We start from the raw sequence: 18254 nt of genomic DNA on the forward strand, positions 1-18254 counted from the left end.
TTTCTGAGAAAGAGACAGAAAGGCTCGTTTATATCCCAGGTTCAGGGGTGCACTGTGACCTGAATGGAACCTACTTCCCTTTCTTGGCTGAAGCTTGCATTGTCATTTTTGGTGGGGTTGAAAAAGGTGCCCAAGTTGCCTGTAGCTTTTTTTTTCAGTTTGAGAGCTTTTCCTTGTATAGCTTGAAAATCTGCAGTATTTGCTTTTTTAAAAATTTATTTCATTTTTTGGTATCTGAGATGTCAGCAACACCAGAGTTTGGTGTTCATCCTCAAATTCCTTTGAATTCTGGACTATCTCCTAGAATTTCCTTCCCAAATCCATCCATTTCTCCATATTCATTACTGTCAGCCCAAAACATTGTTCCCTGGTCACTGGCAAAGTGTGTCAGACTGAACCAATCTGCTGCCTCCTTGGTTCTCACATCCATCTCTAAAATAGTCTTCAGGTTACTTAACCCACCTGTTTCCAGTGCAGACATCATCTGTTGCCTTTGCTCATCTGTTGTTGAAATCCTCATTCTTACCAATGTTACTTGTGGATTTGATTATTCTTATGAATTGTGGGGCAGCTGTAGATTCAAAGGCACTGAAAACTTTGCTGCTTATCTAGCACACACAAAAATGCTAGAAGAACTCAGCAAATCAGACAGCATCTATCACCCCTTCTCTTCCTGGTTCCTGGTTCCCCGTTTCCTTCCCTTTCTTTCATAGTCCACTTTCCTCCCCTATTAGATTCCTTATTCTTCAGTCTTTTACTTCTTCCACCTATCATGTCCCAGCTTCTTGCATCATCTCGCCCTCCCCCCACCCACCCACCTTCCATCACCTGGTCTCACCTATTACTTGCCAACCCTCGCCCCTCCGCCACCTCCTTCTGTCCCCTTCCTTTCCATTTTTGACGAAGGATCTCAGCCTGAAACATTGACTGTTCATTTCTCTCCATAGATGCTTCCTGATTTGCTGAGTTCTTCAAGCATTCTGTGTGTGATACTCAAGACTTCCAGCATCTGCGGAATCTCTTGTGTCTATGATCTGCTGCTTGGGGTCCTCAATGTATCATCCCATTCATCTATCAAATGTCATCTCATCAACTGTAACCTTGAGCAGTAGTGGTTCAAATTTAACATTCTCATCCTTCTTTTCAAACCTTTGTAATCCTCTAAAACCTTTAAGCTTTCCAGAATTTCTCTGCTAATTGACCCTGAAATGTAATCACTCCGCTGTTGGCAAAAGAGGCACCAGCTGCCATAGTGTTAAGCTCTGGAATCCTTTCCAAAAACTTTCCTGCCTGTCTACCCTTCATATTTCCTCTCAGACACTTGCCTTAATTCTTTGATCAAACTTGTCATCTTTCCAATATCTCCTTATGTGGTTCAGGATTAAGATGTTTGACGTGCCCTGAAAGCTAAATGGCATTAAAAAATCACAAAATAAATGCACTGCTATAGTTTTCATTTTCTGTTTCAGATTCCACCTCAAATTACTACATTGATGAAGTTCACAGGCAATCTTGTCAAAATCTCTTTTATTTTGGTTGCCTTTCAGTGAAGTCTTTGTGACATATGTATTCACAATGTATTAAACTGTTGTTATTAATTAAAAACTTAAGTGTACAATTTAATAAAATAAAATAAAGATGCTTGCCTTTATTTTGTTTTCGACTGAAGGAATATGACCTGATTCAAATGTATGTGGTGCACTTGTTCTGCCACCCTTGGCCGTTTGTAAACATGAGGGGCCAGATCTGAAGTGCCTCCTGGTTTGTCAGCATTTGAGGTGCTCTCCAGAACTGTGGTCAGAATGAGAGACCAGGTGTGTGGCATCTGATCTCCAAAGTATTGCTGGCTTCCATAATGCACTGTTCAGACTTGGAATCCAGAATGTCATGTAGAGCTGAAACATTCTCTGCGTTAGGAGCCGGTAGTCCATTCCAAACCGGTGTTATTCTGTGATAGTAATTGTGACCTTTGTACTGACAATTACATTTTTCAGTTATGCGTGGAAATAGTTAAATGAAATGTAATTTCATGTGGACGTTCTACCTTTGATGACTGAGGTTGGCAGAGTTATTTTCATTCACTTTACTGTAGATGGAAAGCACAAAATGGAAATTGACCCATTTCCTTCACCGAAGGAATTGGTGGAAGCTTCTTGTTACAGTGTCCAGATTGTCAGGGTAATTGGTGATATTGATTTGAACAAATGGAAGTAAATTTAGAAGTCAAAAAATAAGTTAAGAAAATCAGAAAACTGGAACACGATGGATGAGGACACCTTGTTCTAAGAGCTTTAATCAGTGTAACCAAGCCAGCAAAATGAAATCGATGAATCAGCTCAATAGTCAGTGCTCAACATGAAAAGGCTTTCACAGTCATAGTTAACTAAATGGCTATATTGACAGTAAGGACTTTTATCTAGAAAACTCAGGTTTAGATATTTCATGAAACAAAGAATATATCCTGGTGGCATTTGGGGAACTTCTTTATGATAAATGTCTTTCTGTGAACTGAGCATTGCATAATACTGAGTGGCAGCGATTTTAGAATTTAGGCTTCAGATCATAAAATTGCCAGCGTTTTATGCATTGGTCCCTTCCCTATTGGTACAATGCCTGTGACATATTTGCTGTACTGCAACTGTGGAGAGAAACAGAACTGACATTTCAAAAGCATCTGAAATGTTAACTGTCTTCTCTCCACAGATGATGCCTAATGTGGTGAGTAATTCCAGAAGTTCCTGTTGTTATTTCACATTCACAGCTTCTGTACTATTTTGTTCTTTTGCACTTTATTAAGATTCATGTTATATACTGTCATGTCAATTATTCAGCTTCTACATAAGTAGCCGTGGGTCCCACACCACCAGCGTCAGGAGCAGTTCTTACCCTTCAAACATCAGGTTCCTGAACCAGTGTGGGTAACGTAACTCAACACTAACAAGATTCCACGACCTGTGGACTCAATTTGAAGGACTCTATAGCGCATGTTCTCAGTATTATTTATTTATTTATTTGTTTGGTGGATTTTTTTTGTATTTGCAGAGTTTGTTTTTTGCACATTGATTGTTTGTCAGTCTTTGTGTATAATTTTTCATTAATTCTGTTGTATTTCTTTGTTCTGCTGTGAGTGACTGAAAGGAAATGAATCTCATGTTAACATACGGTGACATATACTGTACATACCTTGATAATAAATCTACATTGAACTTTGAATATTGGTAATCATTTCAATTATCCTCAAGTGTTATCAGTTGTATAAAAGTGAAGATAACACTAAAGGAAACTGACATTGTGAGTAACGTTTTTAAAAAAATGCTGCATAGTTAAATGAGTTTTAATGTACATTAATGATATTGTTGGTGAAACTTTGCCTGCAATAGATACAAACAAATCAATAATATACATATAGATTGACTTTTGGATCTTTGTTACAACATCAATGTGCATCTTCAATGCACATTGGAGCCACAGATATTCATACACAGTTTTTATTCTTTTGGCTGCGTTTATTGACACTAAGGTACCATCATTTCAGGCTAATTATAGTTTAGTAGTTGTTTTCCAAGGGTTGCAAGTGTTCTTTGTTTATGATGAACTAGCTAGTTAGCAATCCAAATGCTGCTTTGGGGATATTAAATGTCTTAAATAAAAAAGATTTTTTAAAAAAGGTCATACTGATTAGTGGGATGCTATTGCAGCTCAGGACATCAGAGTTTAGAGTTCAATCCCAGCATCCTCTGTAAGGAGTTTGTATGTCCTCCCCATGGAATGCATGGGTTTTCCTCCGGGTGCTCTGGTTTCCTCCCACAGTCCAAAGACATACTGGTTAATAGGCTAATTGGTCATAGTAAATTGTCTCCTGAGTAGACTAGGGTTATATCAGGAGTTGCTGGTGATGAGGCTCAAAAGACCAGGAGGCCCTATTCCACACTGTATCTCCAATTAAATAAATTTAAAAAGAAAAAGAGGTCAGTCTTGATTTAAACATGAGAAAGTCTACAGATGCTAGAAATCCAAAGCAACACACATGAAATGCTGAAGGACCTCTGCAGCTCAGGCAGCATCTATGGAAATGAATAGTCAACATTTTGGGGTGAGATCCATCTTCAGGACTGAAAAGGAAGAGGGAAGAAGGAAGGACAAAATGGTGGGGGGAAGAGAAGGAGGATAGCTCAAAAATGATAGATGAAGCCTGGTGGGTTGGAAAGATAAAGGGCTGGAAAGGAAGGAATCGGATAGGAGAGGAGAGAGAGGAAGAGGAGGAGGAGGAGGACGAGGAGGGGACTCAGGGGGGAGGTGATAGCTAGGTGAGGAGAGTTAAGAGGCCAGAGTGGGAAATAGCAGAAGAGAGGAGGGGAGGGAAATTTTTTTAACTGGAAGGCGAAATCGATATTCATGCCAAGAGGTTGGAGCCCAGGCAGCCTCTCCTCCAGCCTGAGGGTGGCTTCATCTTGGCATTAGCAGGCCATGAACTACCATGTTGGAATGAGATTGGGAATCAGAATTAAAATGTTTGACCACTGGAAGTTCCTCTTGGTGAGTGGAGCGGAGGTGCTCAACAAAGCAGCCCCCCATTTTCGATGGGTCTCACCAATCTAGAAGAGGCTGCATCAGGGTGTTTTTTCCATGACAGTAAAACCTTCAACCACTAACTTCACAGTCTGAAGGATCGTGGTGACATGGTAGCATAGCAGTTAGCATGCCGCTAATACAGCTCAGGGCATCGGAGTTCAAGGTTCAATTCCGGTGTCCTCTGTAAGAAATTTTTACATCCTTCCTGTGAGATTCCTCAAGGTGCTCTGGTTTCCTCCCACAGTCCACAAAGACATGGGTTAGGAGGTTAGTAGGTTAATTGGTCATTGTGAACTGTATTGTGACTAGGCTGGAGTTAAATAGGTGGGATGCTGGCCAGAAGGGTGTGTTCCACACTGTATCTCTAAGTAAATGAGAAATTTCTTAAGGAGGTACTTTATAATTGAAAATAGATTGACCTAAACTTATTGTGCTCAATGAACAGAAATCTTCTGAGCCACTCTGCTAAGGAGATGTTTTTATTTGTTATCACAAAACCTGTGCTCGCAAAAGTCTAACTGAATTATACATGAACTCCCTCAGGCTTTCACTTTTTATGAGGGAAAACTGAACACATCTTCACTCGTACTCTGTAAGTTAACCATAGATATGGTTATTTTTAAGCTGGCATCAGTAAAATTACAAAGTTAGTTTCATTCAAAAATTTCAATTGAATTGTTCTAGTTTCTGGAAGGTATATATCTCCCTGGGGTACTTGGGAACTGTAATATGATGCTGTGGTGTTGAATTTGGAATCCGTAAAGTTAAACAAGGTCAGGACAATCTCCAAACACCTTTGGTGGCTGACAGTTCAGAATGTCACCATGTTAAACATTATTTGAGGAAGTTAGGAACGTTATGAGAGGAAGGGAATTTTAATAGTTCAGAACTCTCAAGTTGACAGAGTCATGAAAATTATAGTTTATTTTATTTGTTGAGATACAATGCGGAGTAGGCTCTCTGGCTCTTCGAGATGCATCATAAGCAATCCTCAGATTTAATCCTAGCCTAATCACGGGACGGTTTACAATGGCCAATTGACCAAGCAACTGATACGTCATTGGACTGTGGGATGAAAGTGGAGCACCCGGAGGAAACCCACTTGCTCACAGGGAGAATGTACAAACTCCTGAAAGCAACGGCGGGAACTACCAGATTATAAAGGAACTCAGATGCTCTAAGGTTCAGCATTTCCAATCGAGAGAATGATATTTATTCACAGTATTATATATACTTGCAGTAATATTGGCAGAAAATCAAGGTTATTGACTATCACAAGTACATGTCTTCGGCTGTCCATCGATTCTCGATGTTGTCTGAGGCCTGGGCAAGGTTGTACAGAAGACCTGCAGTTGCCCATGCTGCAAGTCTCCCCTCTCCATGCCACTGATGTTGTCCAAGGGAAGGGCGCCAGGCCGATACAGCCTGTCACTGGTGTCGTCGCAGAGCAATGTGTGGTTAAGTGCCTTGCTCAAGGACACAACACGCTGCCTCAGCTGAGGCTCGAACTAGCGACCTTCAGGTCACTAGACCAATGCCTTAGCCACCTGGCCACGTGCCAACGTGTATGCACAGGTGCAAGGAAAGCTTTATTTCCAGCAGCATTATAGACACAATCCATCATGTGAGAAGCAACCACTGTGATTGACCATATTTCCTTAACCACATCCTGACATACTAGAGAGCTGTTCAGTTTCATTCACAACTTTTCAGATGATGAATTAGGTTATCAACCTGTAAAATATTTTACACATTCTCTGTTGACAAGGTAGATAGCCTTCCCATCACATGAATGATCACTTTCAAAGGAAGGGGACATTATTAACCTGAGTGGCATTCTGAATGGCAAAGCTTCCATCATTGACAGCATTGAATGAACCTCCAAGTGGGATTTCCAAATGGCCGGTAATTGCAAAGAGTGTGTCAGGTTGATATGCAAAGCCTCTCTACAATGCTAAATCAGAAATGCTATAAAATAATATTTCTCAAGAACGTCCATTACAAGGATTCACCAGGCCTTGAAGACCTGAGTTACAGGGAAAGGTTGAATAGAGTTGTGAAACACTACAGCAAAGAAACTGTCCCTTTGGCCCATCCAGGCCATGCTGAAGTATTATTCTCTTTAGTTCCAGACCATAGCCCTCCATACCTCTCCCATCCATGTACCTACCTGAATTTCTCTTAAATATTGAAACCAAATCGACATCCACCACTTCTATTGACAGCTTGATCCACACACATTCACCATCCTCTGAGTGGAGAAACTCCCCTTCACATTCCCCTTCAACCCATGATGGATTAAGACTTTATTCCATGTTGCTTAGGGGAATGAGAGGAGATTTGATAGAGTTATACAAAATTATGAGGGGTATAGATAGAGGAAATGCAAGCAGGCTTTTTCCACTGAAGTTGGGTGAGACTGGTACTAGAGGTCTTCGATTAAGGGTGAAAGGTGAACTATTTAAAGGGACCGTGTGGTGAACGTCTTCACTCAGCAGGTGGTGTGAATGTGGAATGAGCTGCCAGTTGAAATGCGGACCTGACTGCAACATTTAAGAGAGGTTTGGATAAGTATATGTATGGGCAGGGTACGGAGGGCTGTGATCCAGGCACAAGTCGATGGGATGAGACAGAATAACAGTTCAGCCTGGTTTATCTAAACTGTCGGGCCTGTTTCTAAGCTGTAGTCCTTTATGGCTCCGTTCACAATGATGTCTCAGGCAAAATAATCTGCTTGGTCATCACCTGTGCTCCTGAGCTCTTCCCCATCCACTACCGTTATATTTTGGCTGCAGGGTTTGTGGATGTTGCATTCACACCTGTAACCCTCAACGTTTCAGACACAAGACATTGCAGATGCTGGAAAATAGGGAAAAATCAAAGTGCTGGAGGAACTCAGTAGGTCAGGCAGCAGCTGTGGGGTGGGGGGGGGTGGGGCGGGGAGGAGCGTTTTGCAGTCAACCGATGGAGCAAATCCAAAAAGGTAGGCTTTTCTCCTGGCTACGTTCAACTAGTCTTTGATGAGGTGAATTGTTCACCCGTTTCATTCAATGCTGTGTTATGAGACTGCTCAGTGCAGCACTGGAAGAATGGCAACATGTTGTTGTAGCAGCAAGGGGGTGATGGTGCAGGAGTCTCACTTCAGACAGTGTTTCATATCAGACTCATCATGCTTCAAAGTAGGTCTTTGAAATAATTCAATATTCCTGAACTGGAACTGTCATACCTTGTTTATTTTCAGCATTATTGTGTATTGCTTAAGAAGGCAACCTCTTTCCGTCTGTCACTGAGTTATGTAATCCTCGCTCCACTAAAATCACTGCATTGACAAATATGCAGCTACATTCTCTGAGAGTAAAAGGATACTGTTGTTCCCAGCACTGTGGAAAATCTCATTTGAAGATCTTAAACCTTCAACAATGAAGGTAAATTAGCTTTTCTTTCTCCACTTGACTTGAGGTTTTCTATAAAAATTCCTATTTTCTTCTTGTCTGCATGTGTCAGAAACACGTTTCTGTGTCAGAAATTTTAAGGATTTCCTGTTCAGAGAAAACTGCATGTGGACTTCTGATTACAACTGTATCTTACGTGGCAATGTCCCATTTATGAAAGTACATTCAACCTAGATGCAGTTTGTCAGGTCACAGAGAAGCAAAGCCAAAGCCTTGTCACCCACACATTTGCTCAAGTACTCCATGAGTCTCACGAGCGAGATCAATGAGGTTAATCAGAATAAAGCATTCCTTATCCAGTCAGAATCACCCTTGACTAGTAAAGCTTTGATCTCCGCAGAAATGAACAATATTTCAACTCGCTTCCAGTTATTTTCCTGTGGGTGATTAAGAGAGAATGATCAATTATCAGAGCTTCCCTGGAGGATTTCCAGGCTTGAGTATAAGTGAATATTGTTGGGTGGTTCATTTCAATTGCCGGATGTAGACAAACTTTCACCATCAGAGATGCCATGTTGAAACCAAAGTTAAAGCCAACTAAACTCTGAACCTAGTCGTTGCTGACTATGGGGAAGAGTATCCAGTGAAGCTTCAACTGCTGTTTGCATGTGGAATCCTTTCAGGAATTACAGGGTTGAAATTCCCATTCCTTGAATGCCAGCTGAGAACGTGTAGAGTAATTCAAAAGCGAAATACTGCAGATGATGAAAACATGGCAATAAAAATAAAGGAAAATCCATTGAAATCTTTAGCTGCTTAACTAATTGTTGAGAGGAAAGCTCGCCCAACTTTTCATATCAGTGACCTATCCTCAGAGCAGATGAAGTTAGTTTGCTTGCTGTAGCAATCTCAATACCTGTAAAACCCAGGATGATCAGATTATTGTCCTGACTGAATTTGAGTGACATTCTTGGTGTTCCTTCATCTCCCTCCTCTTGGTTGCATGTTTATAGCTCTAAGTACTTGGTGTTTAGATAATCCATCACTGTTACCCTTTCTATCTTCTCAAGTCTATTCTTAACATAAAAAGTTACAATCGCAGGATTGTGTGTAGAGACCAGTTATGGTTATTACGATTAAAAGATTAGTGATTGAAATAAATAACAAATTGTTGATCTCTACACTTTAGGTGAAACTAACACTGAGGTTCAACATACAACATTCCTGTATGTTCCAGAAAATTTTGACTCACGATGAACATGACATGTGTATTTGTGTGTGTGTAACCTAGCAGTCCATTACTTAATTCCTTTCAGGAAATGTTTTGCTTCTCTGGATTTCTCATTAACAATGTAGGGGGAAATTTGATGTTACTGGGCAAACTACTATAGACAGAGCAACTTGCGTCCTGTCAGAAATATCAAGCGTCAAAACGCATCACAATAGGGTTTTTTCTTAAACACGAGATTCTGCAAATGTTGGAAATCTAGAGCAACACACATAATATGCTGGAAGAACTCAGCAGGCCAAGCAGTATCTATGGAAATGAATGAACAGTCAGCGTTTCGGGCGGAGTCCCATCATCAGGACTGTTTCTTATCATCTGCATTTCCAGTGTCTTCCCAGGGGAATCTTTCAGAAAAAGTCATATCCATCACAAGAGACCCACTCCTTGCTCACAGTGATATAACAGAACCCTTCCCCCGCCACTATTTTACTCTTTGCAAGCATAGAGTATTTGCCTCGAAATATTAATATCAAATTATAATTCTAACAAGGAATTTTTTTTCAGAGTACTAGATGTCAGAAATTCTGTGAATATGATTTTAATTGCCCTCTTAGTTAATTGTGAAAGTACTTCACACATGGCAGGGTCAAACTAAAATCTTTAAAGTAGGCTGATAGCTGCTTATCAACATTATAGCTGTTTGAAAAGAAGAATACTGATATTCTGGCTGTATTCCATCATTAAGGTCAAATATTCAGTTAAAAGGCTTTCCTGAAAAGAGCTGAGCTTCCCATTTCAAACGTTTTTACATTTCTTTTCTTGGTTTTTGACTCAAAGTGATCTGTCAAAGCAGATCTGATTTACAAAGTGCTTCGCATTTTCCATCCCTTGTTTAAATTCGCAAACCACCTTGAACACTGTTGAAACGAGACAGCTTCCCAGTACATTTTTCCTCTTACACTGGATATAAATTTGCGCCAGCATCTTATTGATGACAAATCTAAAGTTTAAACATCTTTAAAGTTAGGATAAAATAGTTGAAAGCAGCTTTTCATGACGGTTAAGTCAGAAGTTGTTATTCTGCAGCTCCCGTGGTTTCTGGTGCTCCCTTTATTTGAAGAATACACTATTAATTATATTTTATTGATGGAATTTTACTCTCCTATATTAAATAGTTGCCCTAATTTCAGTTTGTTTTCCTGACCCTCTTTTATCTCAAAGCTGCTCTCCTGCGATTCAAAGTCTTTTTTAAAAATTAATCCATCTACCGCAATGCACAACACTGAAGATTTTTCAGCTACGCAGCACCTCACTGATTGGGTGCTGACCCAGTACAGCTTGTGTGTTATAATTGGACAGCAGCTGGGACAACAGCAATGAGTAGCACATAATACAACCTGTCCAGAGCTGGCAGCCTTAATCATATTGCTGTGTGGTTCTGGCTTGCATTAGTCACACTTCTGTATTACTCTTTTCTCCCAATGCTCCCTCAAGATTAACATTTCTATTCGACTGTAGTGGAATATAATTGAAATTATTTGTCAAATGAATAGAATCCTGCTTTATTTAATAACTTGGGCTATTTCAGCAAATCAGTTTTGAAGTGTCATGATGAAAAAGAATGGATCTTTACTCGCTCTGTAAAAACAGGAGGGGGTTCTACCGTTTTTTAAAGATTTATTGAGATGCAGTATTGAATAGGCCCTTCGAGCTGGTTGCCCAGCAACCCCTGATCTAATGCTCGCCTAATCACAGTACAATTTACAATGGCCAATTAACCTACCAACTAGTACTGTATGTCTTTGGACTGTAGGAGGAAACCATAGCACCTGGAGGAGACCCATGCAGCCACGGGATAACAGGCAGCGGGCAATCAACAAGATCTAACAGCAGATTGCTCAATATCACACCTCTGTTCGTGGGAAACTTATTCATAAACTGGCTGCTGTATTTTTAGCATTTGAACAGAGACCATTTTAAACGTACGTCATTTGTTTGACAGCACTTGTAGGAACTTTGAGATGGGTGAAATGGCTTGCTTAAACAAAAATTTGATCTATAACTTTAATAGTACATAACAAACAAAAGTTGTGTGTGTCTATCTGTATTGCTAATTTCAAGTAGATCATTTGAGAGGGAGTGAAACAAAGAGAAGCAAAATTAGCAAATAATGAAGTCTGCTATCATGTAATCTTGATGCCCTGCTCATGCATTTGCACAAGCCTATATTTTCACTAGTTATAAAGGAATGTACTACCCTGCGCAATTAGAAATATACCAGGAAGGTACCTTAGCATAAGAAATTCTGGGTCAGGTAGACCTGTGCAGAGTGCTTAACATTAAAAGTACAAGACACACACAACATAAAATTCATCGAATTTAACACAGGTGCAATTGGATTTCTGCAGTCTTTTCAATGGTAAATTATGTTAAACTTCGTTAAGTTGGTTTCCTCCTTAATGAAAAGCATCTGCAAAGTAGAATTTCTACAGATTTTTGACATTTCAATTTTAATAATCACAAAAATTAGGTTTTCTGAGCATTAATAATGCAAACAGTAAAAATGATAACAGAGATTTCTCAAATGAAAGGCCCTTGCAAAATGTAATTTATAATTTACACTCATTTTATTGGGACCTGGATATTAGCATATAATGAATTGAGATTTTGCCATTTAACAGAGTATCAAAGATTTTCATTCAGAGGGTTTTATGCCAAAATGCACAACTTAAAGTTTCTCTCATCCAATAAGCATTTGGTCTGCCTGGCAACATAATTGCTGTTTTTATTTAAAAGTCTCTGGAACATTCTGTCCGTAGCTTTCCATTGGAGGGGAGTCAAAGCTAAAGCAATTTGCTCACTCTCATTAGGGCTCCCTCTTGTGTTGGCATTAAAATGTGCAGCTATAATATTCACTTGAACTTGTCCAAATCATTGGATGTGCTTTTTTGGCTGCTGTGATGTTGTTAAAGCTCCACTGATATCTACAACATGTCATGGAGCCATTCTGCATTGAAACAGACCCATCAGCTCAACTGGTCCATGCTGGCCCAGATCCCCATTTTCCCTCATTTCACCCAAATCCCTTTAAAGCAGGGGTTCCCAATCTGCTTGATCCATGGCATAAAAAAGTTGGGAACCTCTGCTCTAAACCTTTCCTATCCCTGTACCTGTCTAAGTACCTTTTAAAATTAGTTAATATGTGTTGACTTGTAGCTGGAATACAGTGCTGTTGATGGCATTAGTATCTGTGGGCAATGATGACTGAAGCCACTGCAGCGCATTCTCATTTGACCTTTGTAAGCCAAACAAAAATTGTTGGAGGCATGGAACTTGAACCCTGCCACCCCAAAATAATAGCATATCCCTTCTCACCTCCACCAATAATCAACTTAAAGTATTAATCATAAACAGATTAATTAATATAGGACATGACGGCTCTGAATAGGCTATTTGACCCATTGTGCCAGTTTATACCACATGTCTCCTCCTGTGTTTCATCCATATCCCTCCAATCCCTTCATATTCATCAATCTAAGAGGCTCTTAAACTCCACATAACTGACTGACTCTACTACTACCCTTAGTGACTTATTTCAGGCATCTAAAACTCTGCGTAATGAAAAAAATGTGCCCTAAGGTTGCCTTTAAACTTCCCCCTCTATCTGCAAATTTACATCTTCTGGTGTTTGACATTTCTATCCTGGAGAAAAGATTCTGACTGTCTACCGTGTGAATGCCTCTCCTAATTTTCAAAACCTTTTTTGGGTCTGCCCTTAGCCTCTGCCTCTCAAGGGAGAACAGCCCCAGCTTGCCTAAACTTGTCTTATATCTCTTGCCCTCTAATCCAGGCAGCGTTCTGGTAAACCTCTTCTGCAGCCCTCTCCGCAGTCTCCACATCCCGAATAGGGTGAGTCGAATACACCAAGTGTGTCCTGACTGCGGTTTTATATAGCTGCAGTATGAATTCCTTACTCGTATACTCAGCATGAAGGCAACCATACGTCTTCTTGACCGCTTTTTCCACTTATGTAACTTCTTCCAGTGAACTGTAGACCTGGCTTCCAATATCCCTCTGTGCCTCAAACTTATTAAGGGGGTCTGCCATTAAATGTGTACTTTCTCCTTTCATGTGAGCTTATGCTTACCTGGATTAAACTCCATCTGCCCCTTCTCTGTCCTAGTCAGTAACTGATTTATATCCTACTATTTTCTTTTATAGTCATTTACACTGTCCACAACTCCAGCAAGCTTGGTGTCACTCTCAGACTTGCTAATGCACTATTTTACATTTTCATCCAAATCACTGATATTATCTAATAACATTGGTCCTGGCACCAATCCTTTCAGAACACCACTGGTTCTTAGTTAATCCCATTTTTGTTAATAAAAGTATAAAAATTCCTTGGGATTTACCTTAATCCTCCTCACCAAGGACATTTCATGGCCATTTTGGCGTTCCTAATTGCCTGTGTGAGCATTTTCCTACTATATTTATATTCCACAGGGACCTAGGCTGATTTTAGCTTTCTAAACCTTATGAATGTCTCCTTTTTCTTCCTGACTAAAATTAGGACCTCTCAGGTCATCCAAGGTTCCTTTACCTTACCAACCTTGTCCTTCTTACCAAATTATGCCAATCCTGAACACCAGCTCTATATATGGTGTGGACTTGTCTGGCAGCAGCTGGTCCCTATCAGTGCCCCTTTGCTCCTGCCTCGGCTTTCCTCCAATTTAGAACCTTACCACAGTATGCAATTTTATTCTTAAATATAACTATTTTGAAACTTAATTGTTGACTGATTTCTCCTGACTGCGTGTCTAGTTCTGCTTTCCACAGTTTTAAATTCCACAGGGAGTAATACAGGCAAGTGATACAAGGCTTTTGCTCTCTTTAAGTCTTCAGCATGAGCCATTGCTTCCAAAACGGCTGCATTAATGGGTATTTTCCTTGGAGCATTCTATGATTCAAAGTACTTATGCAATCAGAATGATTTTGGAAATCAGCTGAACAAGCCTCCTCTATATCTTATTCAGTTCTGAAGAAGCTGAAATAAGACCATTAGATATAGGAGCAGAGTTAGGCCATTTGGTCCATCAAATCTGCTCTGCCATTTCATTATTGCTGATCGATTTCCCTCTCAGCCCCAAGTTCCTGCCTTCTCCCATAATGCATGTTAATGTTAACTCTGTTTCTCTTCCCACCGGTGATGTCTGACCTCTTGAGTATTTATAGTATCTTCTGTTTTCATTTTTGAATAACTTACTGTGTGTCTCACTTTTAAAGCATTGAAGATATCAAAAAGAGAATAAAATCTGATCAAAAGAAAGATATGAGTAAAAAGTCATTTAAGCCAGTAGATGGGCTTGAATGGGATGCCACATTGGGAATACTCACCCAATGCCAGGTATTGGGCCCGCAGACTTTGAACAGGAAAGTTTATTAGGCAAAAAAGGGTAGGGTTAAAATTTAAAAGGAGACTGCAAAAATGACAAAGTAGTCTTCTTGTTCTAAGTGATCACGTCCTGTTTCATTTGTTTAGGAGCGAGACTCCTAAAATTGCCTCTCTCGGGTCATTAACCAATGCTGCAGGCTTTTATCTCTGAGATATTAACCAGTTTGAGACAACAGCAAAGTAAAATGTTTGTGTCTTATGAGGAAAGGTTGAGTGAGCTGGGGTTTTATGCTTTGCAGCAGAGGATGAGAGGTATACAAAATTATAAGAGACACAGATCGAGTGGGTAACCAGAGATTTTTTCTTTGAGTGGAAATGGCAAATACCAAAGGTGATAATTTTAAGATGATTGGAGGTGTAAGGGGATGTCAGAGACAGGTTCTTTACTCAAAGAGTGGTGAGTGCATGGAATGCCAGGCTGGTGTTAGAGGCAGATACATTAGGGGCATTTAAGAAACTCTTGAATAGGCATATGGATGGTGAAAATGCAGAGCTATGTAGAAGGGGAGGGTTAGATTCATCTTAGAGTAGGTTAAAGTATTGGATCAACATTGTGGACTGAAGGGTCTGTACTGTGCAGTACTATTCTACATTGTAAAATATTTCAGATCTGTGCTGAAATGATTGTGCCAGATTGTAATTTCAAATTACAGTAATTATATTTTGAAATACTTAACACCATAAAGCTGCAAAATATTAATTCAAGGCCTCATTTTTGAATCAGCTGGAAAATCCATTCTTAGCGTAATTTCAAAATTAACAACACATTGATAGAATGCAGAGCCGGGCTGAGCAGTAGCAGATGGAGTTCACTCTGGAAAAGTGTGAAGTGATGCACTTCGGAAGGTCAAACTTGAAGGCAGTTATAGGGTTAATTCAGGGTTCTCAGCCGTGTTGAGGAACGGAGGGAAGTTGGGATCCACGTCCATAAGCCCTTCAAAGTTTTTGCTCAAGTTGATAGGGTTGTCAGGAAGGCGTGTGGTGTGTTGGTCTTTGTTAGTCAGGTGATTGAGTACAACAGCCGTGAGTTAATGTTGCAGCTCAATAAAAGTCTGGTCAGACTGCTCTTGGAATATTGTGTTTATTTCTTTTCACCTCATTATGAGAAGAAGGTGGAAGCTTTAGAGAGGATGCAGAGGAGTTTTACCAGAAAGCTGCCTAGAATAGAGAGCCCGTCTTATGAGGTTAGGTTGAGCAACCTAGGGCTTTTCTCTTTGAAGTGAAGAAGGACAAAAGGTGATTTGATAGGGATGTACACAGTGATAAGAGGCATAGATTGAATAGACAGCCAGAGAAGTTTTACCAGGGTAGAAACAGCTAATACAAGGGGGCATAATTTTAAGGTGATTTGGGGGAAGTATAGTTCAAAGTTCAATTATATGACACTTTATACAACCCTGAGATTTTTTTGTAGGAAGACTCAGAAAATCCAAGAAACATAATAGAATTAATGAACGACCACACATAACATGATGGACAACTAACCAATGTGCAAAAGACAGTGAAATATAGGTGGACGGGCAGGTAGTTTTGAGGAAGTAGAGAGGCTACAGAAGGATTTAGACAGATTCGGAGAATGGGGAAAGAAATGGTAGATGGAATAGAGTGACAGGAAATATATGGTTATGCACTTTGGTAGAAGAAATGAAGGGGATGTCTATTTTCTAAAAGCTGAGGTGCAAAGGGAGTAAGGAGTTCTTGTGCAGGATTCCCTAAAGGTCAATTTGCAGGTTGAGTCTGCAGTGAGGAAGGCAAATGCAATGTTAGCATTTATTTCAAGAGGAAAAGAATGTGCAAAGAGGTGATGTTGAGACTTTATAAGGCACTGGTGAAGCCTCACTTGGAGCACCGTGAATGGTTTTGGGCCTCTTCTTAAGGATGTGCTGAAACTAGAGAGGGTTCATAGAAGGTTCACAGAAATGATTCCAGGATTGAATGGCTTGTCATATGAAGAGCGTTTGATGGCTCTGGGCCTGTATTCACTAGAATTCAGAAGAATGAGGGGTGACCCCCATGAAACCTATCAAATGGTGAAAGGTCTTGGTGGGAGAATCTAAGACAAGAGGACACAGCTTCAGAATAGAGGAGTGTCTTTTTAGAATGGAGATGGGGATGAATTTTCTCCCAACTAGAGTGGTGATTTTGGGGAAATCATTGCCACAGGCAGCTGTGGAGGCCAAGTCTGTATGTATATTTAAGGCAGAAGTTGGTAGAGTCTTGATTGGTCAGGCAGGAAGGAATATGAGAACAAGGCAGGAAGCTGGGGCTGACAGGAAAAATAGATCAGCCATGATTGAAATACTGGAGCAGATTCAATGCGCCAAATAGCCTAATTCTGCTCCTATGTCTTATGGTCTTAAAAGACATGAAACTGTGCAAATGCAGAAAATAAATAAATAAATAAACAAACAATAAATAGCATGAACGTGAGATGAAGAGTTCTTGAAAGTGAGTCCATAAGTTGTGGGAACAGTTCAGTGATGGAGCAAGTGACATTACTCCCTCTGGTTCAAGTAGGGGTACTAGTACAGAGTAGTGGTATAGGCAGATAAATTAGGGACATTTAAGAGTCTTTAATATGGGCATATGGATTAAAGACAAATGGAGAGCTATGTGGGAGTGAAGGGCTGATTTGGTCATAAGAGTTGGTTAAAATGTCGTCACAACATTGTGGGCTGAAGAGTCTGTGCTGTTTGATGTTCTATGTTCTTCAAAATATTTAAAATCAGTCTTAAAAGCAGAAAAGGCTGGAAATGTTCAGCAGATCACAGATCACAAAACCCTCTGTGAAGAGAGAAGCAAGATTAATGTTCTAGGTCAATGAATGAAAGGTCATTGACTGAAACATAGACTCCACTTCCTTCTCCTCAGATGCAGGATTTTTTTTTTGGTTGCTAATGCAGATTGCTTAGCTAGCCAGTGGTGTAGTGGCATCAGCTCTGGACCTCGAGGCAAGTGGTCCTGAGTTCAAATCTGGCCAGCTCCTTGCATGCTTTCTGTGCTGGGTTGAGTGTCAGACTAGCAACTCAGCATTGTAAAAAACAGTCAAATGCTACAGAAACAGCAAAAATGCTACCCGGTGCACCACAGGGTGCGAAAAGGAACAACAGTGCAGGTTTCTGCAGCTTCTCCCTCTTTAATTTATATCTGTTCCTGGTCCTTGAAATTGAGATGGGTTAAGAATTAAGAAAGTATCTTTAAATACTTCACTGCCAATGGTGTCACCATGAGATCAAGTTTGTTTTTGTTCTCTTCATTTATTTTGCAGTCCTTTGGCCTCATTTGGCATCAAGTGCCTCTTTTCAACTTGCTCTCATCGAGGTGCTGCCGGGAGTACCACAATTCTGCATTGAAGACGTCTGACAGCGTTACACAAGGTCAGAAGGTCAGAAGGACTTGCTGCCAGCATTGTATCTAGCCAGGTAAGTGCGAATGTGCGGTCAGCCAAGAAAACCTCTTCTTTGCCCCAGACAGGAAATTGTCTGCAGCAACACACAAGCTGGGAACAGGTGATGATCAGCAAAGTGAACCATGTAGTTTAGTACTGGTCCAGTGAGCTGGAAATGCTTCTGACTTGAGGAATGATATATATGTAATGAGATGTGAC

At 40.3% G+C, this 18254-nt stretch overlaps 1 protein-coding gene across 1 annotated transcript in view; it reads left to right on the top strand.

Annotated features, from left to right (window-relative positions):
- LOC132399870 (disks large-associated protein 1-like) overlaps positions 1-18254 on the top strand; it is a 582904-nt gene that overhangs the window by 348192 nt on the left and 216458 nt on the right. The window contains exon 4 of the mRNA XM_059980732.1: positions 17916-18069. The gene's annotated coding sequence lies outside the window, so the exon portion shown is untranslated. The remainder of the gene's footprint in view (positions 1-17915; positions 18070-18254) is intronic.

This window comes from Hypanus sabinus, chromosome 9, assembly GCF_030144855.1.
Source record: "Hypanus sabinus isolate sHypSab1 chromosome 9, sHypSab1.hap1, whole genome shotgun sequence".
Classification (NCBI taxonomy): Eukaryota; Metazoa; Chordata; class Chondrichthyes; order Myliobatiformes; family Dasyatidae; genus Hypanus; species Hypanus sabinus.